The sequence below is a fragment of the Camelus bactrianus genome, chromosome 20, assembly GCF_048773025.1.
Source record: "Camelus bactrianus isolate YW-2024 breed Bactrian camel chromosome 20, ASM4877302v1, whole genome shotgun sequence".
Classification (NCBI taxonomy): Eukaryota; Metazoa; Chordata; class Mammalia; order Artiodactyla; family Camelidae; genus Camelus; species Camelus bactrianus.
This window is the reverse complement of record NC_133558.1, coordinates 24,047,457-24,073,288: the sequence shown is the minus strand read 5'-3', so window position 1 is coordinate 24,073,288 and position 25,832 is coordinate 24,047,457. Positions and strand designations below refer to the sequence as shown.

The 25,832-nt window shown below is 46.9% G+C and overlaps 1 protein-coding gene and 1 long non-coding RNA gene across 7 annotated transcripts in view; one reads left to right on the top strand and one right to left on the bottom strand.

The window, feature by feature from the left end:
- The window catches only part of FGD2 (FYVE, RhoGEF and PH domain containing 2), a 107,970-nt gene that overhangs the window by 4,923 nt on the left and 77,215 nt on the right, over positions 1-25,832 (bottom strand). For 3 of the 6 annotated variants that reach the window (XR_012501118.1, XR_012501116.1, XR_012501112.1), the window contains 2 exons: positions 13,578-13,758; positions 2,713-2,990 (listed from right to left, as the gene is read on the bottom strand). The exons of 1 other annotated variant lie outside the window; for it this stretch is intronic. The gene's annotated coding sequence lies outside the window, so the exon portion shown is untranslated. The remainder of the gene's footprint in view (positions 1-2,712; positions 2,991-13,577; positions 13,759-25,832) is intronic. 2 more of the 6 variants (XR_012501113.1, XR_012501114.1) reach the window with 2 other exon arrangements.
- LOC123615075 (uncharacterized) lies at positions 10,372-25,120 on the top strand. The gene is made up of 3 exons (XR_006722594.2): positions 10,372-10,643; positions 21,587-21,683; positions 24,077-25,120. It is a non-coding gene; the product is annotated as an uncharacterized LOC123615075 (long non-coding RNA).

Below are 25,832 nucleotides of genomic sequence, written 5' to 3'. Positions count from 1 at the left end.
GAGATGGGAAGCAGTCTGCCAACCTACGAACATGAGTTAAAGCTTGCCTCCGGAGCACGTCCCCTGTTAGGTGGGAGATGTAGCTCTGTTTCCACATCCACCACCTTGCAACCTTGGACAAGTCTCAGCAGTGCTGGGGGCATGTGAAGGGTGTGAAACTGTAGGCAGCAGGGAAGATAGGGCCTTACACACACACAGGAAAGACCAAAGAGCAAAGCCAGAGGGAAGGGGGAGTTCGAGGGCTGCTCCTCCCATCCCATCCCCACGTAAAGCAGTGAAGCAGGTCTCCAGTACCTTCTTATAATTCAGTGCACAGCTTCAGTCCTGTACCATTTCCATTTCCTTGAACTGCATCTAGACATGACTCTGGTCCCCACCAGTTTCTGACCTCATTACTCATTCTGTTTACAGCTTGGCCTCACCCTTCAGACTGCCCTGATTTCCCAGATAGGAATTTGGCTGCCCTCATTGACTATGATTCAGATTTTCACCCCAGACACCTTGCACCAGCCCTCCTGTGTACATAGCCCCTCTGGTCAGACTGGTACTCTGAGAGCCCCCTCCTTCCCTCTCTGAAAGCTCTGTCATGGGTAAGGCAGGGCCCTATGAACATACCCACTCCAGAGAACTGGGGCAGGGTTATGAGAATCTCAAATGAAATTTGGGGGGAAACCATTGAAGGACTTGGAGTTGGGGGGATAGAGTGATGAAGGGGGCTTTTGAGGAAGAAGAGGCAGCTGTGTAGGATAGGAGAAGAAGGTAAGGCTGGAGGCAGGGGCATCTGTGAATAGGGTAACAGACAAGGAAGGGCTAAGGTAAGGGGCCCAGCAGATACAAGAGACACAGGACCTCACAACTCTTGGTCATTGCCTGGATTTGAAGGGCAGGAGGGCGGGGAGAGTCAGGCACTGTGATTCTCCCAGGTTTTCCATGGGAAGCATCGTGGAAAGCTGATGCCTCAGCCCATAGTAGTAGGGCAGTTGTGAGGAAGTGGAAGAGCCTAGAATAGTGCCTGGAAATTGGGTATAGGCTTAAGAAGTGTTTACAGAATAGGATATATCTATGTCAAATCTCTAGATCTTGTCATTAAAATGTTAATGCCCCATGAAAAGGTAAAACTGAGAGTTTTGGACACCTTTGTCTTAAGGGAAAGAGGAAAGACTGATGGGAAGAGGCTGAGGAGGGGTAAACACAGGGAAGGAGGTGTTTCCTTCCCTGGGTGCACCTGTTTGGGTCACCGTGAGAGGAGCCCAGAAGAGAAGCCCACATTCACCTTTATCACAGTTCATCTAGAACTTCCCGGTACCATTAGATGGGAGGGGAGTGGAAGCCCGGGAGAGGCGGGGCAGGCAGGGTTGACAGCAGACAGGATCTGAGGGGGCAGCTTGCTGGAGTCTGTTGGGGGGCCGTGAGGGGACCTGAGAGGGAGACCTGCAGGCACAGTGAGTCACGCTGAGCAGCCGAGGCTGCAGTTGGTTCCCAGGTTGGTTGCCATTGTCTTTCCAGGCCTGTTCCTTACATTTGAAGTAGAGAGCTAGCCTGTGGTGCCTCCCAACTCTAGAGAAATCCACTGCTATCTTATTACTCAGTTATTTCAGCCTCCTCCTCCTTGACGTCACTTCATTTTCCATCTACTATCTCCTTGCCGTCATCCAGTTAATCCCTTCTCTCTTACTCATGTAACTTTTTCTTTTCAGCCCTCTCTTCTCCCTGGAGACTTCAGCTGGAATTGAAAACAGTCCCCCAAAGAGGGAAAAACTCTACAACTAATTAAAAAAATTTTTTTTCTTTGTCCATGTTTGATCATATACATGCTTTTCATATGTCTCGTCTTTTAACCCTGGATTACAACTTGTAGGGGGCCAAGGACTGCGTCAGGCTCTGAGAAGGGCTTTATAATGAATACATCGAGGCTTCCCTACAGATCACAGTTTGATTGATGGAGATAATAGTCCCAGCAGTCACCGTTTATTTTTCCCGTGCTAGGTGCTGTGTTAATTGCTTTCTATTCTGAATCCTCACAGCGACCCTGTCAATCACATATCAGCCTATTTCCGTTGGACAAATGAGGAAATTAAGACTCAAGGATTAAGTAACTCGTCCAGTTATAGCTGGGAGTGTTACTTCCAAGCTGACATTCATTGAGCACTCACTTCATGCCAGGCTCTGTATCAGTGCTTCACACTGAATTCTCAACAACACCATGAGGTAAATATTCTTATTATCCTCATCTTCCAGGTCAGGAAGCTGGCTCAGAGAGGTTAAATAACTTGCAAATGTCACACTACTGGGAAGCAGTGGAACCAAGCTGTCATCCTTGGCCATGGGGCTCCTAGTCTTGCTCTTTGATCACTGCGTTTAGTTATTAAAATACCAAAAGAACCTCCATGCAATTTGGTTTTACCCCTGAAGTGATCCCAGGAAGGCCCCACAGGACAGCATTGTATCAAGGTTCCAAGGTGCATGCTGTCTACAGAAAGTGGTGGCAAGAGAGGGCTGGGAGGACGAAGTGGTTAATGTCTGAGAAGGGAAGTGCAGAAGCAGCTAAGTGGAGTTAGAACTGCCTCTGTGCGTGCCCTGGAAATGCAAACAGCCCTCGGCTTGGCTTCCCCTGGGTTGGCCCTGGTGGCTGGCGGGAAGCCTGCTGGAAGGGAAGCCCCATCTGAGGGAGCAGCCACGGGACCCTGGAGCAGTGGCTTCCCCCTCTCTGACCTTTAGCTTGCACTGATGAATTGGCAGCAACTGTGTGACATCAGGGAGACATTTTCTTCTTTGTGAGCTCAGAGCTTCCATTTAAAAATTCCTCAGTCACAAGACGGAGGCTGCAGAAACCCAGGCACACTTGTGGAGGCAGCAGGTGATGTGCACTTGCTCCAAATCTTCCAGAAGTCTGCGTAATCCCAGGGATTCCAGGCAGCCTTGGGGATGGCCATGTAAGGTGCGATCGCTGGCCTTATTCATCCCCACTGCACTGCCAGCTCTTGGGAGCCCTGCAGGGACGAGATCACAGAGGCTGGGCACACCCGGCAGGCGCCTGGGAACCACCAGCCTCCTCTGGGTGACTGATCTCTTCTTGTCCTTAGCCCTGCTGAAAACCAGCACTTGGTTACAGTCAAGTGAGCTCAAGTTATCCAAATATGTTTTTTTCTTGACTGTTGTATGTGAGGCTGGGAGTGTGCTGGGGGAATGAGTTAATCTAATGTCTAAACCTGAGAGTGGTAGAGGGAACCATTATTTTAATACAGCAAAGACTGGAGTTGAAGGGAACTTTAAATTGAAATCGGAATACTGCAAGCCCCCATTTTACAGAGGAGGAAACTGGAGGCTCAGAGAGGCAAAGTGACTTGCCCAAGGCCTCATAGCACATTAGTAGCAGAAGCAAGACTAGAAGAACATTATCCTTGAGAAGTGTCTCCAGGCCTCAGTTCCCTCACTGATAAAATGACACAGTGGGATTTAATGATGTCTAACATTTCCCTCCAGATCTTAAAACATAAAACCATAATTGGGTGACTCTCCCAGGCTCCCTGAGGGATCTGGGATCTACTGGAACAGGCCCTGAACAAGGCAGGATGCGTGGTTAGGAAGGTGGGGGCAGTTAAATGAACAGATAATTCCTGGACTCTGGAATAGATGGTTTCATCACCTTTGAAAGCCACCTCTCACTTCATTCCCTCCCCTTGCTCTTGCCTTTGGAGACCAGCATCCATCCTAGAGCAGCCACCCTTCCCTTCTCCCTTCCCAACCCACAGACATACATACACCCTTAGACCACTGTTACTCCAGCTTGTACCTTTTATTGTGGAAGCACCCGTATGCGCTGCACCACACATTTTACATGATCACATTTACTGCTCCTACCTGCATCCTCTGACTTAGGTTAACATCCTCATTATGTTTATGATGCAACTGAGGCTCTGAGACTTACATACTTGTATATTCCAATGTGCTAATCCCTAAAGTGATTCAAATCTGACTGCAGATCAAGCTTCATCTCTTGTTTTCGTTTTTGTTTTTGTTTTTGGCAGGGGGAGGGACGTAATTAGGTTTATTTACTTATTTTTAGAGGAGGTACTGGGGATTGAACCCATGACCTCATGCATGCTAAGCATGTGCTCTGCCACTTGAGCTATACCCTCCCCACAAGCTTCATCTCTTGTATCACCTCTCCCATATTGCCCCCTGCATTATATCTCCAGCAAACAACCCTGAAGCTCTGGCTGTGGCCCACAAGTTCACCTGGATGTAACGGGTGCTAACAAGACTAAGGTCATTGGCTTTATTCCTGTGAGAACCCACTATCTTGGTCCTGTTTCAAGACCACAGACTGTACCTTTGAATTTGACCCCTTATCTCACAGTGGGTGCTCAGGATTGGGGCTCAGTGTAGGGAGAAGAATCAGGATCCTTTGTGTCTTTCATGAGTACTGGACAAAAATTCCAAGTAATCAGTTATGATTTTGTTCCCCTGAGATTACCTAGGAGCAAAAGAGGATGCAAGTCCACCAAATTGCTCTTATTGATAAACTACATTGTACAGATTGATTTGCAGGCATATCCTAGAGTGGCAGTTCGGGCTCTAGTCTATAACTGAATTCTGCAGTTTGGGTACTAAACTATCCACTGGGCTCACTGAGTCATGCTCCTTGTGGCATCTGGTCAGCAGGTCACACAAGGTGGGGTGGAGGCAGCAGCTGAAAATGCAGTAGTACCCTGTTAGGCTCCAGGATCCTCCGGGACTGCTGGTTCTTCTCCAGCAAGTGTTGGTAAGGGTTGAGGGTTGAGAGGCCAGGTGGGTGGATTGGGTGTGAAGCCATACAGGTACCCTTGGGGATAAGCTGCTCCTTTGTACATTCTTTGTTCATTCCTTCCATAAACACTTACTGAGCACCCATATGGGCGGGCTAGATCTGGGACTCTTTTGGCCACTGAGAATTCCAAAGCTAATAATCAAGAAGTGAACATTCTGACTCTGGAGACCAGCATGGCCACAGCATTAACATACAGCATGAGAACTGCTATCATAGAGCTGTGCTCCCTTAACAGAGGGAGGGATTCGTTCTGCTGGTCTGGGGGTGCCGCACTGGGAAGGTGTCCTCTGAGCTGAGTCTGGAGATATGAGGCGGGGAGAGTACATTCCAGACCAAGAGAGGAGCTGGAGCAAAGGTCCAAAGGCTGGAGTGAGCACAGCCAGATCAGGGTGCTTGGAGCACGTTCCACAGAAAGCCAGCTTCTTTTTATGCAAAGGACAACTTTTGCAGGTGTCAGCTTATATCATCACCATCACCAAAGCTAACATTTATAGAACTGACTATGTGCCAGGCAGTCTGCTAAGTGCTTTCCTCACATCTCCTTCATACAAGAACCTTGAGGTAGGTATTATTAACACCATTTTACAGGTGAGAAAACTGAGGTTTAGAGAGAAGTTAGGATATTAGCCGCCCAGGTTAGGAAGCATCTGTGTTCTTAATCACTGCACTCTATTCCCAGCTTGTTCTTTTCCCTTTTTCTTTCTTTTTTTGGTAGTTTTCTTTGCAGGTGTGCACTCTTTTCTCAAGTATGTGTCTGAGTGTGCATGTCCAAACCCCCTCCTGTCCAAGGGGACACTCTTGGGAGCTCACCCATTTGGCCTTGACCTTCTCTATCTCCGCATAGTATTCTAAGCAAGACATTCCTGCGTAAACCGAACCAAGCCTGAAATTCCATTTGTTATTTTTTTTCCATGAGAAATTTAAATCCAAAGAAGAACCGAAACACACCCAGAGGAATTTATTGCACCCCTGCTACTGCCCAAGGCATCTGCCTTGAGATCATGTTAGCAAAGTCGAGGTTATTACTGGAAAGTGGTCTTTTAAATATGTGTGTGTGGGGAAGGTGCAATGGGGGGTGTTACAGATTGAATGTTAATTAGGTTCAGATTTTGGAGAGCTTTAAATGCCATCTAGAGAGTATGAACTTCATTTTATGGATATAAAGAAAAAGGGAAGGGAGAGGGTGACCACCCGGCCCAGGCACTGTGCTAGCACACACCTCTTCACAACCCACCCCGGCGAGCAGTGAAAGTTTCTGAGTAGAGCGTGGACACATTCAATTTAAGAAGATGAATCTGTGCTGGATGCAGGAAGGGAAAGAGTTTAGCAGAAGAGATTCCATTACAAGCAATGATACAATCTAGGGGTGAGGGGTTAGTGCCTGAATTACGGTGATAGTGGTGATGATAATGGAAAGCAGACATTTTATAAAGATGCTAACATATGAAAAAAATATTTTTATACATAAATTGTGGCCCGAGGGGGAGGGTGTAGCTCAGTGGCAGAGCACATGGTTAGCATGCGTGGGGTCCTGGGTTTAATCTCCAGTACTTCCACCAAATAAATAAACAAACAAACCTAATTACCTCTCCCACCAAAAAAAAAATTCTAGTTCATCAGTTTTCCAAATTTTCTGGTATTAGGTGGTTTTTATTTTTGGCTTACTGTGGACCCCACTTGTATCTCTGTGATACATTCTCTTGCAAATCTTTTCTTTGAGTCCACTTGTTGCCTGTACCTGAATGAAACTCAGATATAGAAAAGCTTGAATCTGAGTTTAAACTTAGCCCCCTACTGACTTGGAGAAACTAAACTTGGCAAACCGCCTCCACCTCTCTTCAAGCAGCAGTCTTAAAAAGTAGCTCTCTACCTCCCCCCACCCCCCCAACTAATGAACTATATCTAATAGCCTCTCTTTAGAGAGTCCTTTGAGAAAGAGATGGCGTTTGTTTTTGACCTCATTATCCATTTCAGCCTGTCCTTGATGAAAATAATCACCCCTTAGGCAGGTACATTCCTCACATGCCGCTCTCTGCTGGCGGCTGAGACGTTGTTAACCCCAGTGACCATGGGAAAATGCTGCTGTCGGCTTCAGAGAGTCTAAAGGGAGTTGGCACAAGATAACAAGGGGTGAAGAGGTCAGAGTGGCAGCCCCTTTCATCTTTTCAGGCTGTTTCCAACCCAGACAAAGGATCCTGTCCAGGGGTGCAAGGCCCACGCGGCTTTATTTTATGGTCTAGCCCTGAAAGGGGGCTGGGAGGGCTGGTTAGTATCTGGATATTGTTTTGGAGGCGAATGCCTGGCTCCCGGGAAGTCCTCGACTCCTGGGGGAATGCTAAGTGGAAGGAAGGGCAGGCAGCCCCCGCTTTGGCGGAAGAGACCACCCAGCTCCTCAAAGGAGAGTGTGAAGGGCTTGAATGGAATGAGCTGTCTTGCAGGATTTATCATTCAGACAGTGAGATTAAGGGTGTGAGGCTGCTTAGCTGCTTCACATTGGGGTGGCTCTAGGATTTGCAGCTGATAGAGGAAAAGGATGAGGGAGGGGAGGCGGGGCTGGGTGGTTGGAGATGGATGGAGAGGTGAGGGCAGTTTGGAAAGCTGTGTGGGGAGGTGAGGATCCAGATGTCCTCCCGGTTGGCCACTAACCTGTTTTATGACTCTGAACAAGTCATTTCTCCCTTTTGTAAAGTGAGGCGACTAGAGGGATACCGGAAATCGTCTCAAGAGGCTGTCTTGGAGTGAGGGGAGCCTTAGGCTGCCCACCTCCTCCCCCATTCGCTTTCTCAGCTTGCTTCAGTGATTGTGTTCTATTAGAAAAGCAACGCAGCCACAGTATCAGTAATTGAAAGTCAACTACTCTTGGTCTCACCAAAATCCCCAGCTCACCCCACAACACTTTCCTACAGTAATATTGCCTTTGGGTGGATTTCCCTTTGATTTTACTTCTAATGTGTATGTATATACATATCTGTAGTACACCTACAATTTTGCACCGTGGCTTTTCCCACCAGTAAATTCGTGGTGCTGAACATCTTCTGTTTGCCCCTGCAGATGTTCTCACCAACTGCCTTCACCCTGCTTTGTGCCCCAGGAGGCTGTTGTGTGCTCCTTTTCCCTCCTTTGGCTTTGGTTGAGTTTGAGAGATATTTCTTCCCTGCCTCCCTCACTTCCAGATCCCTGCAGACTAGTTGAGTCCCTCCATCAAAGGGACCTCTAGGGACCCTCTCCATGTTCCAGGAGGGCCCCACTTACCCCTTCAGGCCTAGACTGTAAGTAGAAATAGCTCCCTTCTGCTTTTCCAATGCTGCCCACACCTCTGTAAAAACCCCTTTATTCAGCTCCCTTCAAATTTCCCAGTTTTGAATGTGTCATGTTTCCTGCTGGGGCTGTCTGAGAATTTATAGCACTAGTATTTTCCAGATTCCTACACATAATCTATGTGGACTACAGCTGCATAGCATTGTATTGAATATATATATATACACATACACCGTAATTCATTTAACCATTCCCCTATTGGCCCACATTCAACATGCTTCCTATTTCTTCGGCATCAAAACCTCAGTGAAATACTCCCCAGACAAGAAACTGTGGTTTCTTCTAATTGTAGGCATTTCCTTTCCTTTCTGGGTTTAAGTTCAGGGCAGCAAGTAAGTTTTCAGTTGCAGACTTTGGCTGCCCTCAGAGAACTTAACAGTTGGTATAGCCCGAAATTGAGAAACGATGCTAGAGAGGAAACACTGAGGCAAAGTACTATGTAATGTAGCTAGAAATTCAAAGGTAGAGGAGGGATGGGGATGAGGGATGGTTAGCTGCAAAAGGCCTGCTGGTGGGTGGGGCCTCTCAGGACCCCTGACAGCTAATTAGCACCCTGGTTGATTTATCATAGTCCAGAAGTGGGTCTCACCTGACTTTGTCTGATCAGTGTATAAAATAAGAATGCCACCTTTAGCACACAAAGAGAAGAATGTCTGTCAGGTGGATCTGAATCTCTGCATCAGTATGTCTAGCACATTATGTCTTACAAGAAGAAGCCGGGTGGTGACTGAAGTACTGTTTGGGGAGCACAGATTTTTTTTGCAAGAAATGATTAGATGACTTGAAAGCTTAAGGGCATTAGGCTGGATAGCCAGACTCACCCAAATCCACAGTAGGGATGACCTTGCCCACAAGACCCCAATATTCCAAGTATGTTGATCAAGACCCCCTTCCCTATATCCTGATAGTGCTCAGATATGCACCGTCAACTTGAGCCTTTGTAAGTCCACATTTCCCTGTAACTGGCTCTTCCTTTAAGGCTTCCTTTACTATCATAACCTGCACAGAAATCACCTGGGGATCTTGTTAAATGCAGATGTGGATCTAGTGGGCCTGGGGTGGGGCCTGAGAGGTTTTAGTGCGTGCCAAAATGCCTCCTGTCTAGTACAACCTAGTCTTCTGAGCCACTGAATCCTTTAAAAGAATGTCTTTCTTATCTGTGCTCTAATCCCCATTTTGTGGTTATTTGTAATTTAATTTTCAGATGGGCAATCTTCTGTTCCAGGCCCTGGTTGAGAAGGGGGCACTTTGGGTGGCTTCCTAAAGCATCAGGGAGTGATCTCTGAGGAGGTAGGAGCTTCACCTGGAGGTGGAAGGACTGAATGTCAACTGGCTCAGACTTTGTGGTTTCATGACACGATCCCCATGGCCCAGGAGCTGCAGACCAACCACTCACCCTTCACTTTCACTTAAAGCTGGAAAACCTAGTCACCCGAAATTTTTGTTTCCTCTTTTTATAGAGAGAGGAAAACAAAACTTATGTAAGTTTTTGTAAAGGTTCTTAGCTTGAGCCTTAAAAGATAAGTCCCCTTATAATTTTTAATGAAGATCTGAATAGAATAGGGTCAGGGAATTAACCACAAGTATATTACTAGCACTGGTTTACATTTTAAAAGCACCTGACAGTTTCCAAATCATTTGAATATCCACAATCTGTTTGATCCTTTCAACAACCCTGGAAGGTAGAACAGCCATTATTATTCTTTTTTATCTCAGTTTCTGGATAAAACAATCTCAGAGATCAAGTGCCATCCAGGTTCAAACAGCTACTTGGTGGTGGAGCTTGGGTTCAACAACTTTTATTTTATCTTATTATTTTTTAATTTAAGTATAATTGAATTACAATATTATATTCGTTTCAGGTGTACACCATAGTGATTCAGTATTTTCATACCTTACAAAATGATCACCATGATAAGGCTGTTACCATCTGTCACCAAAGTTGTTACATTATTATTGACTATATTCCCTATGCTGTACACTACATTCCCCGAGACTTATTTATTTTATAACTGGAGGTTTATACCTCTTAATCTCTCACTTATCTCACTCTTCCTCCTACCCTCCCCCAGGCCCCGCCGGCAACCACCAGTTTGTTCTCTGTATCTCTGAACCCAGTGAGTCTGGGTTCAGAGCTTTTTAATGTTCAGCAGGCATTCACAGCTGTTACCTCGTGTACTATCTGCCCCCACCCTCCAACGTGCATACCACATTTGCCCACAAAATGATTAAAAATTACCCAAGAACCCAGAGCTGGGGGCAGACTTGGGACTCAGGCCTGTATATTCTCTCTTAGCCTAGGTTGCAGGTCTTCTTGGTTTTTACCTGAAAACAACTGCAACAATTGCTGCTTCTCCTTCCAGGTTTCCCATAATTTGAGTGTGCTCATTCTCACTGCCACCGTCCCTACCTGGGCTGTCATCATCACACACCCGAATTATTGCCGCAGCATCACTCTAGGTTATTAAGACTAGAACAGACACCGCTGGAGCCCTACTATGTGCCAGGCCTGAAGGTAGGAATGACTACGTCCTTGTCCCTGTCCTCAAGGGCTTTCCGGGAAACAGACCTGAAACAGGTCCCTGCAACAGTACAAGGACTGCGTGGTGATGGGGAGACATGCAGGGAACAAAGGAGGGGCTGGGTGATGGCAGGCTGTTCCTTCCCATTGGTCTTCTGGCCGTCAGATTCTCTTCCCTCACAGGCACTCAATGTTCTGTGTGTTCCCTGGTCAAGATCCTTTACTAACTTCACAGTGCCAAGACTTCAGCTTGGCATTTATTTTTATTTTTTTATTGAAGTATAGTTGATTTACGATCTTGTGTTAGTCTCAGCTTGGCATTTATTGTCCCCCATTATCCGGCCCCTGCATTTTACCATTCCTCAGGACAACCCTCTGTGCCAGTCACAACTTTCTCCTGATGGGCCCAGAGACTTACTGCTGCATATTCCTATGATCTAGTCAAAGAATCATGGTAATAATCCTAGTCCTACTTATTGCTTGACTGTATCACTCTGCTAAGCATTTTTTCATATTATTTCAAGTAATCCTCATAACTCATTGTGGTAGGTACCATCTTCCTAGTTTGGTAGAAGAGAAAGCCAAGGTTCAGAGAGGTTAAGTAACTTGACCAAGTCACACAGCTTAAACACAGCTAAGTAGAACTCATCCCCCAAGGTTAAACCCCAAATCATCCCAGTCTTGCCATTTACTCTAATGAGATGAGGAGCAGAAAATGGCGTATATCAGGGGTTAGTAATTTTGTCTCCTCATTCCTGCTGCTCCGTATACCCCCAGAGACTCTCTCTTACCTTGAATTCCCTCAGTTGCTGCTTGTTCCCTTTACACCATGTGATCCTGGATACTTAAGCTTCCATTGCCTTAGAATTGTTCTCCAGTGATTTCATGGAGATGCATTTGAGCCTGACTACAAACTATTATTCAGACTTGATAGACAGCCAACATTCATAATAATAACTAACAATTAATGTTGCTGAAATTGGAGAGCAGTCTGCAGAACACCAGCAGAGGCATCAAGACGGCCTGGCAGTATGATTAGTACAGTCATCACTCTGGCCTGCAGTTTCCTCATCTGTAAAGTGCAGGGGCTCCATCTAGATACTCTTCAGTCAATAAACATTTATTGTACTCCCCCCGCCCCATGCACCAGGCACTCCTCTAGGTACTGGGGGTAAAACAGACAGAAATCCATGCTTTCCTTCTGGTAGGAGGAGACAAGAGACAAAGTAGATACGTGAAGTATCTATTATGTTAGACGGTAGTGAGTGCAACAGAGAAATTCAAAGCAGGGAAGGAGGAAAGGAAATGCCAAGGAATGACATTATCTGACTTAGATTTTATAAAGCTCACTAGCTGCTGGTGGAGAATAGACTGTAACAGGACAAGCTAGTGAGCGGGAGACCAACTAGGAGGTAAGTGCAGCGATCCAGGTGAGGGCGTGTAGGGTGGCTAGGGCCAGAAGTTGTGCTTAGAAGTGGTCAGGTTTTGGATATATTTTGAAAGTAAAGCCAGAGTAATTTACTGAAGGATTATGTGTGGAGCCGACTCAAGGATGTCTCCAAGGTCTTTGCCTTGGAAGGAACATCTGAAGGATGGGGTTGCCATTAGCTAAGAGGGAGAAGACCATGAGAGGAGCAGGTTTTGAGGAGATAACCAAGTGGAAATATGGAGTCTGGAGTTTAAGTGGGAGACCCAGGCTGGAGACATAAATGTGAGAGAGTCATCAAGGCAGAGATGATGTATCAGATATCTTTTAGGCATGGCTTTAAACGCTCCTGGCCGACAATGGGGGGAACTCATTCCTCTCTGCCATATGTACAACCCAGAATTATTGAGGGTTTGATGCACATGGGACCCCCCCCTTAACCAGTGGTGGATGGAAGCTGGTGGATAAATGCAGATCCCTCTTCATCCCTTGACAGGAAGTTCTGAATCTCCTTAGATGGTTCTGGGGAGTCAAGCATCAATCTCTCATAGCAGTGGTCAGCTCAGTAATGCATCCTTGAATTGGTTTCCCTTTTTTCTGTTTCTCTTGCCCTGTCCCTCATTTCAGCTCTCTAGAATTAAATTCCCATATAAACTACCTGCATGCAAACCTTTTATTAGGTTCTGCTTTTAGGAGAACCTGGGTTAAGACAAGTGGCACTTAACACCCTGAGACCGAATGAGATTACCAATGGATTGATCAAGATTGGGAACAGATCCAAGGACTGAGGCCTAGGAACCTCCAACATTTTGAGGTGAAGGAGATGACGGGCTAGCAAAGGAGACCCAGAGGAATAATCAAGAAAGCGTAGTATCATGGAAGCCAAGAGAAAAAAGTGTTTCAAGGAAGAATCATCAGCTGATTGTCGCTGAGCAGTCAAGTAAGATGAAGACTAAGTGATGACCATTAGGTCTAACCACAGTGAGAGAACCAGTAACCTTAACAAAGAACAGTTTGAGTGGAGTTGTGGAATGACCAAAATGAGTTTGAGAAAGAAGACAGAAGGGAAGTAGAGTCAAGAGAGACTTTTTCTGTTGGGAGAAATTAAAGCATATTTATATATATTTATATGATGATGGCAAATGATTCAGCAAAGAGGGAAAAACAGATGATGCAGGAGAGAGGAGGGAGCATTGCTGGAGGGAGGGGGAGATGGATCAGTGGCCAGTGCAGGTGTTTGCCTTAGATAGGAGCAAAGGACAGCTTATCCCCAAACTGCAGGAGAGAAAGCAAGGTCTGGGGGCAAATGCTCACATCCTGTGACTCACTGAGTGCTTGAGTTGCAAAAGGTCATAAGACTTTGAGTCTGTGCCTTCCACCATTCCCCTCCGGTTTACAGAGGAGACCCAGAGAGAAGGGACACACCATTGACTAGAAACCCAGGCTCCTCTGTTCCACCCAGCACTTAGGGCTCTTCCCTTGGGCCAGAATCTGTCACTCACCTCAGATGTGCTCTGGGTAGTGGACATTAGCTCATGGACTCCAGGAAGGATATTAGATAGGGAAATGGAGAAACGGTCAAGCTTCAGGATAGGACCAACAAGCCATGGGGTGGGTTAATCTGAAGGTCTATTGATGAGTTCAAGGGATTTTCCTAGATATGTTTAGGAGTCAGCGTAATCACTGCAAAAAAAAAAAAAAAAAAAAAAAAAAAAGCTGTAAACTGACAAATTGGGTTGAGGAAAATCTGCCAAAATGCAGGAGGGTATTATAAATCCCAGTGCAAACAGAAGGGCACATAAATGCTTCTGGAATATAGATTCCTGGTTTCAAATATTCTGTTAAGCCTTGTTGCCTAATTTGTGGTTTGGAAATATGGTTCCTCTCAGCTTAGAGTTAGTGCAGCCTGAAGAGTGGGCAGTGAGGTCATAGGACAGGGAGGCCACAGTAAAGAGGCATAAACATGCTGGGCCCGTGGAAGAGCCACACCAGCCTTTGCCTTGACTTCTAGGAAACTTGTAAAACCACTGCAATCTCTTTGCCCTAATTCCATTCATTTCACAAACATTCTCTGCACTTTTGTGCTAAATGCTACAGGTATGTGGGGTAGGGGCACTGGGGGATACACAGAACAGACACACTGAAATAGAGGTCCTGCCTTCACATTTTTACAGTCTTATAGGAAGAAATTTCACACATTTGGCTGTGATTTCAGGTCCACTGGCCAGTCTCCCATTTCCCAGTCCCGGACAGAAGGGGTGTACAGTGTGGGGAGATTGCGTCCCTACCCACTGCAAAGATAGCTCCCTGACTGTGGATTCAAAAGTATAAATTATGAACTGCTCTTGGGTACAAATTACTCCCATGTGAGCTTGCTGAGCGTGATCCACTTACCTCTAGGGCTGATCGCTAGTTAAATCCTGCCCAAGTAGCCGAAAGCCTGTTTGTTTTATGACAAACAGTAGAAAGGGGCCCTGCTGAAATTCAGGCCTCAGTTAGAACCTTAAGCCAGTGCTCTAATATGTTTGTTTGGGGAATCCTTCAGCTGGCACAGTCCGGGAGCCGCTCTTCCCGCTTCCCATCGAAACAATATCAAAGCAGACGACGACGCACAGGCCTGGTTGGGACTTTCCACCACGTAGGGGTGGAGGACGCGCTGAGGGAGTGGGGACCGGGGGCGGGGTGGGTGCTGGATGTCACCGTGCGATAACCCAGGACTGCTTCTCCGAAGAAACGATCTCTTCGTTTCTGTTGCCCTTTGCAGCTGTTTCAGAGCACCTGCCGTATCAGTGATTTCATGGAACCCTCACATGCTCCCCGTGAGGGAGGTGGAGCTGGTCTCATTATCACCCTGGTGCAGCCTAAGGGACCGAGGCTTCAGGAGGCATCAGGACTCAGCCCAGGTCACCTGGCTAATAAGCGGTTGAGCTGAGACTCAAGTCCAGGTCAACTGACAGTGACTTGGATACCCTGGTGACAGAAGTCTCCTCAGCCCCCCACTCTTCAGAGGGGAGGTGTGGCCCTCACTCCCATAATAAGATTCCTGCTTTGAGTCCCAGCTCTGCCCTGGGCAGCTGTATGACCTGGGCAAGTTGTGTAAGGGTCTCTGTGTCTCTTTCTTCATGTGTAAAATGAGCAGAATAATAATGCCAGAGTCCCAATGGGGTGTTTTGAAGAGGGAAATGACATGTTTTAGCGAGAGCAAAACACACTGTTGGGCACAGTGCAAGACATCAATAAGTGTCATAGCCCCCACCCCCCAAAGTCTTCCAAGGCACAACCAAATGACTGTATTTAAGAATCCTGCAGAAGGCTCCCTGCTTTCCTTCCTCCTGTCCCGCCCTTCCCTCGCTCTCTCTGGGATAATGTTCCCTCTGCTTGTACAGCTCTTTCTAACTTTTCAAAGTGCTTTCCTCTTGATCCTCCTGACAACCCTGTAAGATAATAGAACCCGAAATCTTCACTCCCTTCTTACAGGTAAGGGGGAACCAAGGTAAAAGAGGCAATAGGCTGCCCTGGGGCTACGCCTCTGTTCCCCACGGAGTTGGGACTCTCCCTACTGCAGTTATCACTTGGGTTACTTGAAATCTTTAATTGTGTGGGTTTCCTTTTCCGCCTTTGGAAGTGGCGGGAGGGGACCTAATTGAATCTCTGAGAGCTCAGGATTACCTTTCAGAATAAAAACAGTGGAGAGCAAAGTGGTTTGCAGCCCGGAAACCCCCCCAGGCCACTCAGCCTCCCTGCACTTCAAGACCTGGACCCTGGGGTTGGAAAGGCAACCCAGGGCAAAGAGCAAATTCCAGCTGACTCCCCACAAGTGGGTGAGAGTTGAAAAGGTCAAAGGCCGCTGCTCCCGCCTGAGATTCCAGCGTCAGCTCTGCCACCTGATATGTGAGAACACCTTGAACGAGTCAAGGTTCACCTCAGTTTCCTCACCTGTAACAGGAACACGGGATTTAGATAATGTCTCAGCGGCCTTTCTGAGAACCTGAAAGGGACTTGCCTGAGGACAGCAGTGGCAATTTTTAAAAAGACTTTATCATGAAAGTTTTCAAACAAATTCAACATCAACGAAACAGTGTTATGAACCCCCAGGTATCCCAGCTTCGACAATCAGGAACATTCCGGCTTTCTCGTTGCCTCTCTACCTCTACCGTCTACCCTCTACCTACTTGGTTATTTTGTAGAGTTCTTATTTTCAGGTGAAACTTACAAACATAGAAATGCAGAAATCTTTGCTGTGTAATATTAAGAAATAGATCTGCCCACGTAAGCTACACCTCTATCATGACATAGATTACTTCTGCTTTCCTAGAAAGTTCTATCATGCCCAATCCTGGGCAAACATCACCTAAACGTGAGTTTAGCACACAGGCTGGTGAAGGCTCTCGTTTCGGGGCTGGCTAAATCAGAGTCAGATCTGCCGTCTTAAACTATTGCCTCCTGATTCTGTCCAGTCCTGTCATCTCTGTGTCCCCAGAGATTATGGGTTTCTCCCCTGTGTAGTCTGTCCACTTCTTCTATTACAAGGACTTGACTATTTTGGCTACAAATTCTTAGAAGCTCTCTTTTCTTTTTCCTGCACACTTATTCTTCTCCAGGTTTTTTCCTTTTGTTCTCTTCCATTTTTCATTCCTATAACCGCTTTCTCATGTCTGCTGCTGTTTCTGTCCTTTAGAATATTCTCACTTTTCTGTGTTCAGCCCATCTTCTCTAAGCACACTGTCCTGTGTCTGTTCACACCCTGGACACTAGATACTGAGCCATTATTTCAGGGTCCAGCCCAAGGCCAGGCACTTAGTCACAGTGATTGAGTGAATATGCAAAGGGCCACATCCTCTAGAAACACCTGAGTATAATAACTGTAACCTGGTCCACTAAGGAACCCCAACCTGTCCGCCTTGCCATTTCTGGATCACCTCTATCTCTCCGCATGGAGCACAATGATGTTAGCTGCCCCTTGGGAAGCACCAGCATTTGAAAGGAAGGAGGCTGATTTCCTGACAAAATGTGACCCAAAGGACCATCCTCCTCCCACCCCTCACCATTAGAAAAAAAAAAAAAAGAAAAAGAAAAACAGAGCAAGCTGGGCTATCAAGGATATTTCCTGTTTTCCTCTCTTGAAAGCATCCTGGATAGATGGAACTGAGGGATCAAAGGGACTGTCTGCCTCTGGGGATTGGGGACTGGCAGAATGGCTTTTAACCCTCTGCTATCTCCTACTGTGAGTGGCATAGGCAGTTTATCTTCTATTTCCAGGGAAGATTTAACTTCTTGCGGGCAAGGGCCTTGTTATTAATTCACTCATCAAACATTACTGTACTCTACCAAATGCCAAGCTTTGTCTGAGGATCTGGGGTTACAAGATGAATATGACACAGTCCCTGGCCTCTTTTCTCTAACAGCAATGACCACAAGTGCTAACATGATTAAGCACTTTCTCCATGTCAGGCACTCACTGCATGCTTTTCATACATTAGATCCTCACAACAAGCTTATGGGCTATTAGTATGCCCATTTTACAGATAAGGAAAGCAAGGCTTATGGTGGTTAAATAACCTGTCATGGGCACATGACTAACAGATGTCAGGGGCAGACGTCAAGGCTGGGGTTAGAGTCCAGTGGTCTGACAGTTGAACCCTGCTTCTTGGCCAAAACACCCTGTCTGCCCCCTGGAGAAACTACCTTCCTGTCTGAAACATGGTAGTTACTCATTGCTAGTAATTTCTGCAAATGCAGTTTACCTCTGGGCTTGGTCAGGTGGTTTCTGACGACCAGGTTTCCTCACATCCCATTTACTGTACTGTACTAGGATTGAGGTGCGTCAGCTTGTAGCCCCTGAAGCCTGGACACAAGAAGTCAGGGACAAAAGCATGTCAGGCTCATGCTTGTACCCCACCTCCCATTTCTGAAACAGATCACTCCCCCCAGGTGTTTTTTGGTGGGAGAGGGGCCTTTTCTCCAAAGCCTCGAAAGAAACCTGAGCTGATGTTGACAGGTGATAATAGTGAGCAAGTGAACATATACTGAGCAATTATTCTAGGCCTTTGCTTCTATCAGTTCTTGCATCCTTGCAACAATAGATATTTTTTTTTTCTATTTTTGGAGGAGGATCAGAGGCTCAGAGTGGTTAGTTAACATATCTAAAAATCACACAGCTAGACAGCCAGGATTTGATCCTAGGTTTGACTAACTCCAAAACCTACACTTTAATCATTGTCTCCCTGATGCTAAAACTTGGCAGAAGGAGGAAGAAACTCCCTTCCTGCTGAGATTCCTGACAAACCATAAGTGGCTGGTGGGGATACCAAGTAACTTTGAGATCTGTCGGTTAGGGATGCCTGGCACAAAAGGATCTTAAGGTGCTTTCGACTCTGCAATTCTGTCTCTTTAAGACCCAGAGCTCCCATGCCAGGCCTACACTATGATCCTCAGAGATTTCAGGGGTGGGGAAACCGGATTGAACGCGCTGACATACAAGAAAAAAAAGACCTCAGCATTTTTGCCTCGCCTCGGTGGCTCTGGCCTTTTTTCTTCCCCTCTCTTGCTCTCATTTATTTATTACTGTGCTATTCCCTAGCCCTGCTGCTGTGTCAATACTGATAAAAGCAAATCACCCCACAAACAGGTGCAGCCAGAGCTGCCCCTTGGACAGCTGCCAGGGAATGTGATCGCTCAGCTGGGGTGACCTGCCCCTGCCCAGCCCCCTTCTCGGGTTCCAGCCCAGGGCATGTGTCCTTGGGCAGTTAATGTCGGTCTGAGCCTGGTATTTCAGTTGGCATCATGGACTCAAGCTGGCGGGTGTTGTTGGGGTGGGGTGGGTGTGTGCAGGACAGAGGGAGCCTCCAAGAGTTATCTATCTATTTATTTCCTCTTTCGGTTTCTTCCAACAAATTCATAAGATACTATGTCACCAAGTCCCTCCTGCCACTATTTGAAAATATTTCCTAAGAATATCACTGCCTGACTTGTCTAGGTAAGAAATATTTTTTCCAGACCTACCCATTTCCAGATTCACACATACACTTGCAATTTAATGATCCAAAAGACATTTTCTGAGTACCTCCTAGGGCTTAGCTGAGGTTTCACCTAAATTAACATTTTTGAGCCAACCGTGTTATCCAGAATACATTTTGATGCTACCAAGCCATGTGACTTTGACTCGTTTGAAAAAGATAGTATTTCATTCCTCCCTCCCCCATTCCTGTGTTTTGTCCCTAAGCATCCTTTCCCCGCTTCCCTAGGGCACCCGCCTTTCCGGAAATGTCCTACCCAGCGGGCAGCTTCCACCTCCCGGGGACGTGGGACCGGGGCAACAATGCGGTGGCAGCGCAGCCGGGCCTGGGGCTGGGGCTGGGGCTGCCTGGGTGGAGGGCAAGGGCTGGAGCCGCCAGGCCGCCCGGCTGCCGCAGAGCAGCGCAGCTCAGGGAGGGGAGGAGGTTGCTATGCAAATAAGGCTGCAGCGTGCGGGCCCTCCCCCTCTCCTTACCCAGGGGCCCTCCGGTTGCCAAAACAGACCATTCCCCAGAACAGTCGCCTAGAAACGGGCGCTGTCATAGCAGCCTCTCTAGCGGCGAGGCAGCCGCGCTGCCGGGAGGAGCTGGGTCAGGGTGTTCAGACCTCCTCAGCACCCCCTCCCCACCGAGTCTCTACCTCAGGGAAGGGAGTGGTGGCTTGGGCCTCTCCTTGGAGAAGGGGAGGGCGCTAATTGGATTGGAACACTCCAGAAACACATCAGCTGCTCCTCCCTGGGGGAAAGGGGTGTGGTTTGGGGTGGGGGGAGGCTGCAGACCGTCTTTGTGATGACGGGTCTCAGCCTCACCCTCCCTTCAGCCGCACCCTGACCTGGTCCTTACCAGCCTCTGTCCACCCAGAGCCTTCCTAGGGCACAATGGCAAGTTCTTTGTGGAGTGGAGGAGGTAGACATGGATCAGATAATCGCAGAATGAAATTCAGCCATGATAAGGAGGGGTACCTGATGCTACAGGAATTCAAGATACTGGATCTGACCTGCTTTGGAGGGGTCAGGGAGAATGCAGGTTTGCTGCTGCTTCCAAGCCTTAGCTACTTGGTTCCTCAACATGCCCTTCTCAGCAGCCTTCCTTCATCTGGACCAGCCTATGCTGACCTGACTTTTTTCTCCCTCATTTGGCACCAAGAGAGCTTTTTGTCATTTAACTGTGTTTCTTGCCTCTTGTCAATTAAACTACAGTATAAACTTCTAAAAGGCAGAACCCATGTTATTCTGTGAAGGCACACCTTGACCATGAAGGACAAGACAGATTTTAACAGATCCCTTTGAATTTGAGTGCCAGTGATCTTTATCATCCTGGGAGGCCTCTAAGGTTGCCTTTGCAGTAACTTTTAAATTGCCTTCGGAGAATACTAAAACCTCACAAAAGTCTGGAATTAAGGGGAGGAGATCCAGTGGCAGCCTGAACAACATTAAGCCAACAGGTGGGCTATTGAGAAAGTGAGTGACTATTTAGCACACACGTTCCACGTGGTCCAGATGCTGCTGGCCATGGACAGAGGTGTTATGTGAGCCCATGTCTCAGACAAGGATGGGAGGACAGCTCTGTGCTTCTGGTCCAGGGAGTTCCCGCCCTTCATAATCCACAAGAGGCCTTGAGAGAATTTTGGACTCAAACATCAGATCTTCATTCAGCCTGGCTTAGTAAGGCAGCATGTAATTGTGTGATCTCTCCCTCCTCTTTCTCCCTTTCCTTCCTCATATACTGAGTGCCTACTGTATGCCAGGCACTGGAGATTCAGAGAATGATTAAATTGGTATCATTCTATATTTGTAAGGAGAAAAATCATAGTGTAGGGGACATTTGCATGTCTTATGGTCACCAGTATCTTTTGATCATCTTTCCTATGTTTGTGGGTTTTCCCCCCATCATAAATCCCACTTCTCAAAGTGAAGGTGAGGAACGTGCTTTCTTAGACTTCCTTGTAGCTAAGGTATAGCCGTGTGACCTAGATTCCACCAATCAGATGCAGTAACATGAGACTTTGATTTGGAAAGAGCCACTGAGGGAGCAGGCATCCCAGAGAACAGGGCTAGAGGAGGTACTTGGTTTTTAGAGCAGCAGGAGAGATGTTTGGGGATCCAATTTTCACTATTGTTGAAGGGGGTGAGGGGAAGCAAGTTGTAGAATTTGTGCTGATTGATAGCCACCATGTGGCTTTGCTAGAAAAGTACCTCCTGGTGGTCTGGGTATCATCCCTGAATACTGAACCTTCGTAACCTTCTGGATTCTGTGAGCCTCTTAATATTTTTTAATAAATTCCTTTTCTGTTAGAGTGGATCCTGTTGTTTGCAACTAAGAACTCTGATAAAAATGAATGGATGATGAGTAGGTGGGTAGAAGGGTGGATGAAGGGTGGGTGGATGGGTGTGCAGGCACCAAAATATTGAGTGATTCTAGGGGGAGATTGGATTGTGGGCTATTTTTTCTCTCTGGTTCTCTGTATCTTCTTCTTCTCTCTCTCTCTTTTTTAACAGTGAAAGAACGTTACTTGTATAAGAATAATTTTTAAAAGCTACCAGAAACTCAGACCTCGAAAAGCTCAAAGTCCAGTAGCAGATCAGCACAGGGAAGGTAAGCCAACTCTGAACACTGTGGGTTCCGAGCCAGTGTGAGCTCTGGAGAGGCCATGACTCTGGACTCAGACATGCTGTCTCAGCCAGCCCGCCCTGCCCAGCAGCAAAAAGCCTGCCTTTTCTCTCCACCTCCTCAGAGCCCCACCCCCAAGGCTGTGCCCACCACTCTGAGGCATGCACTTGGCTCATCCTGCCTTGTGACATTGTTACTATTGTTACCCAACAATCCTATTTTACCTTGAGCAAGGATGACATGCACATTTGTGACTCATCCCACATTGTTCTGCCCTCTCCCAGCTCTGGACTTCCAGTGGCACTGTCTGTCCCTTGGTTGGCAAGGACCACAAACTTGTTCTGCAGCGATTGTTCTCATGAGCTCGTCCCATCGCCCAGGGTAGACTCAGCTCCATGGAGGCTGAGGTTGCAATTTATATGATTTTTGCAACCTCTATTCCCCACAGCTTTGAGGAGTGTAGGATTTTATGATACGTCTATAGAAGATGAGGATCATATGGTTTCTTTTAACCTTGATGACTTCACCATAGTAAAATTATAAACTTTTGCAGGCAGAGACCTTTTTCATAGATGATTGTCTATGATGTGCCAGGCCCTGTGCTGAGTGTGGAAACAGAGAACTAAATAAGGCATAAATCCTCTTCTTTAGGAGTTCACAGATAAATAGCAAGAAACAGGTATATAGACAAATAAATAGAAAAAAATTGGTAGAAGAGCTTGGGTAGGCAAGTGTACAAGGTGGAGAAGAGAGTGACGGGCTAGGGGCAGAAAAGTCTTTTCCGTAGGAATAATATCACAGGCGTATTCTAAGACAGCTCTGTCCTCAGTACTTAATGTGTGTTCATTCACTTAATCCTTGCAACAGCACAAGCCAAGTGCTATTACCCCCATTTTACAGGTGAGGAAACTAAAGCCCTGAGAGAGTTAATGTCTTAATAGGGTTGCACACTGGTGAGCTGAAGGGTTGGGATGGGCACCCAGGCTTCTCTGCTCTAACATCAGTGAGTTTAACTGCTGTGTCGTACTGCCCTAAGAAGATTCTGGAAAAGCAAATAAGGCTTGGAGGCCTTCTACACAGGCCGGGGCACAGAGGGGCTCATGCCCATCCTACCGTCCTGCTCAGCTAGGACATGGGTGCACAGAACTGTATGGTACAGGGGTGACCACTCAGTGACAGGTGAGAACCCACCACCACAGCTTTGGACTTCAGTCATTCCCTTGGTTTCTTGATGGGTAATTGCAGTAATGAAGAGTAGTGACCTCAACAAAACTGTGAGGTTGGCAGAACGGGATTCTCCTCCCCAATTGCAGGGAAGACCACTGGCTTTGGAGTCACAGGGACTTGGGATCCGGTCCCAGCCCTGCTGCTGACTGACTGAGTGACCTTGGGCAAGTCACTCAGCATCTCTGAACCTCACTTTTCTTGACTATTAATTGAGGATAATAACCTCAGTGTTGACATAAGATTAAATGAGATAATGCACGTAGATCTGTTTAGAGCTACTGCCTGGCATGTAGCAAGCTGGCCAAAAATGGCACCTGTTCAAGTCCCAACCCCTTATCTACAACTCCAAAACCTAAAAGCTTGGAAAAGGAAACACATCTGGCAACCAAACCTGTCCTGAACGAATGCAAAGCCATTTAAGTCTTTTCTTTGGTCTCGTCTAGTATGCTAATCCATGATCTGTACACTTCATTGCAGAAATATCAATGTGTTTGACTGTAGAATGCTGTCCACATCCAGCTAGAGGCATTACAAAATATATAGTATGGGTACCGCGTTGCTTTCTAAAATTAAAAAAAACAAACCAACCCTGAATTACAAAGCATATCTGACCCCAAAGGCAAAGGCATCAGAGAAGGGGTTTAAAGTTGCATTATCTCCCCTCTAGACCACTCTGTCCACTTCTCTAATTCTTAATCCCAACTGCTCAAATGGCCCTTGGGCACCTAGAATAATCTTTCCCTCCAATAGAAATACAGAACCATCCACACACCCTTCGGGCCTCCCGCAGACTTGCCTCCTAGGGCTAACATCCTTTGCTCCCATGTTTCCTCCCCTCTACTTTCTGCCAGTCCCATAGAACTTTGGCGCTCTTTTCTGCTCTACCCTGGTTAAGAAGGTAGACTTCGGAAATGTGTCCTTCTCTGAACTGTTCTGCCGGTATGGTCTCAGCTAGTTTTTTCCTTCCCACAGGCAGCAGAGCTATTGCAAATCTCAATTTGTGCTTCAAATATGATCTGCCAACTGACTAAGTAATGTCTGAGGTAAAAGTGTGCCGCTGCTTTTCAACCGTGCTGAAGCTTTGGTGGTTTTTCCACTATGAACTTCCCTGGTTGACTACAGCCCAAAATAACAACTCCTCTCATTTGCAGGATTGCAACAATTTCCGAAGGGAAAAAGAAGTCCTCGTGTTGTAGCAGGTTGGAAACCACTGAGCTGGGCTGTCCAGGCAGCGTGTCATTTCCCGTTTAGCCAAGTGGGAGTCATGAGACCTGAGGTCAGGTTCCAGCCCTCCCCTGCCTGCTTGGGTGATCTTGGGGGCAGCCCCGTGTGACTTGGAGAGCTTTGGTTTCCTCATCCTGGAGCAGAGATCATGGAAATTATTTGGCAGGATTGTCATGAAGATTAAATTAGATAATGAAAGGGCTTTGAAAGCTGACGTGTTGCACAAATGTAAGGATCATTGTTGTCATCATCTCACACACATTGTCAGCTTCTTAAGGCAGGGACAGCGTCTTCTGTTTTTGTCTTCAGTTCCCGCAGTGCCGCCCACCACCCCGTCAACTGCACTCAACACAGGGCTGTGGAGATGACCTCGTGGAAGCGCTACAAAGTGACTAGCACGACGGCTCAGCACCTAGATGTTGCTTCATACACTGTAGCCATTTCCTGTGCGTGTGCTGCTGTACAGACAGGCGGCACCGTGCAGAGGTTCAGAGCATGGGCTGGTTCGAATCCTCTCTCTGCCGTGAGCTAGGTGCGGGCACGTTAGCACTAACCTGCCCTAGTGCCCTCGTCTGTCACACGGCTGATGAGAATAGTAGCTAGTTAATGAGGCGGCTGTGAGAGCTGAAGGAGTTTAGTCTGTGCCACAGAGCCAGGCACAAATCAAGCCCTCTGTAGGCATCAGTTGTTGTGACTATTTTACCGTTATGTCCTCAGCGATGCCTCTAGGGGTAGTCTGAGAAGATCATGAGACTGAAAAGTAAGAAATCTAGCTCCTGGATTTTGTTCAGAGTCAGAAAGGCCTTCAAAGACAGTCAGGCCAGGCTCTTGGGGTCAGCACAGATGACGTCACCATGAACCCACTGAGCATCGTTCCCCCAGGTGTGGGCTGGATCCCTAGACCAGATATCATTGGGTAAAAAAAAAAAGTGTGTGAATTTAACGTTTGGATAAATATCACAACTGCCCAACATGCAGATGTTTCTGTTTGTGTTCCGTCTCGTCAGAATAAGAGAGCCTGTTTCCTCATACCCCAGTCCACCCACATATTTGAGTGTAAATTGTATTAATTTTTGACTAGGTAGTATGTGCAGATGGCACAAAATTCAAAGAGGTTCAAAGGGGCACACGGTGCGAAGCCTCCTCACCCTTGTCCCGACCATCTGAGTCCCCTCCCCAGAAACAAAAACTTTGATCTCAATCTACTGGTAAGTGGAAATGGTGTCTCACTAAGTAAATCTCACTATTATTTTAATGTGAAAACAAACCAGAATGTATTTTGGAGTAGAATGTTGCATTTGAATGAACTTTCAGATAAAACAGGAGACTTCAAAGACATTTTATGCTCCAGGGTGGGGCAGGCTGGGGAGCTGCTTCTGGCTATGCCTCCTACCTGTTCTTGGGGGAAAAACTTGAGTTTAACTCTGAGTCTCTGAAGTGCAAGCTTTAAGATGCCCCCTTCTCCCCTCCGTTATATTGGGTTTTCCTCATCGCCCCAGTCACCTGTTTTCAATCTAGCCCTTATGCCTCTTCCTGCCCTTGACTTTACCACCACCTTGCTGCCTGAACTTGAGCCAGTCCCCTCCACTCCGGGGCTTCAGTTTTCCTCACTTGTGAAAAGAAGGGTTGGACCAGGCCCATTCCAGGTATAACATTCCAGGGCTGATCAACTAATTCACAATA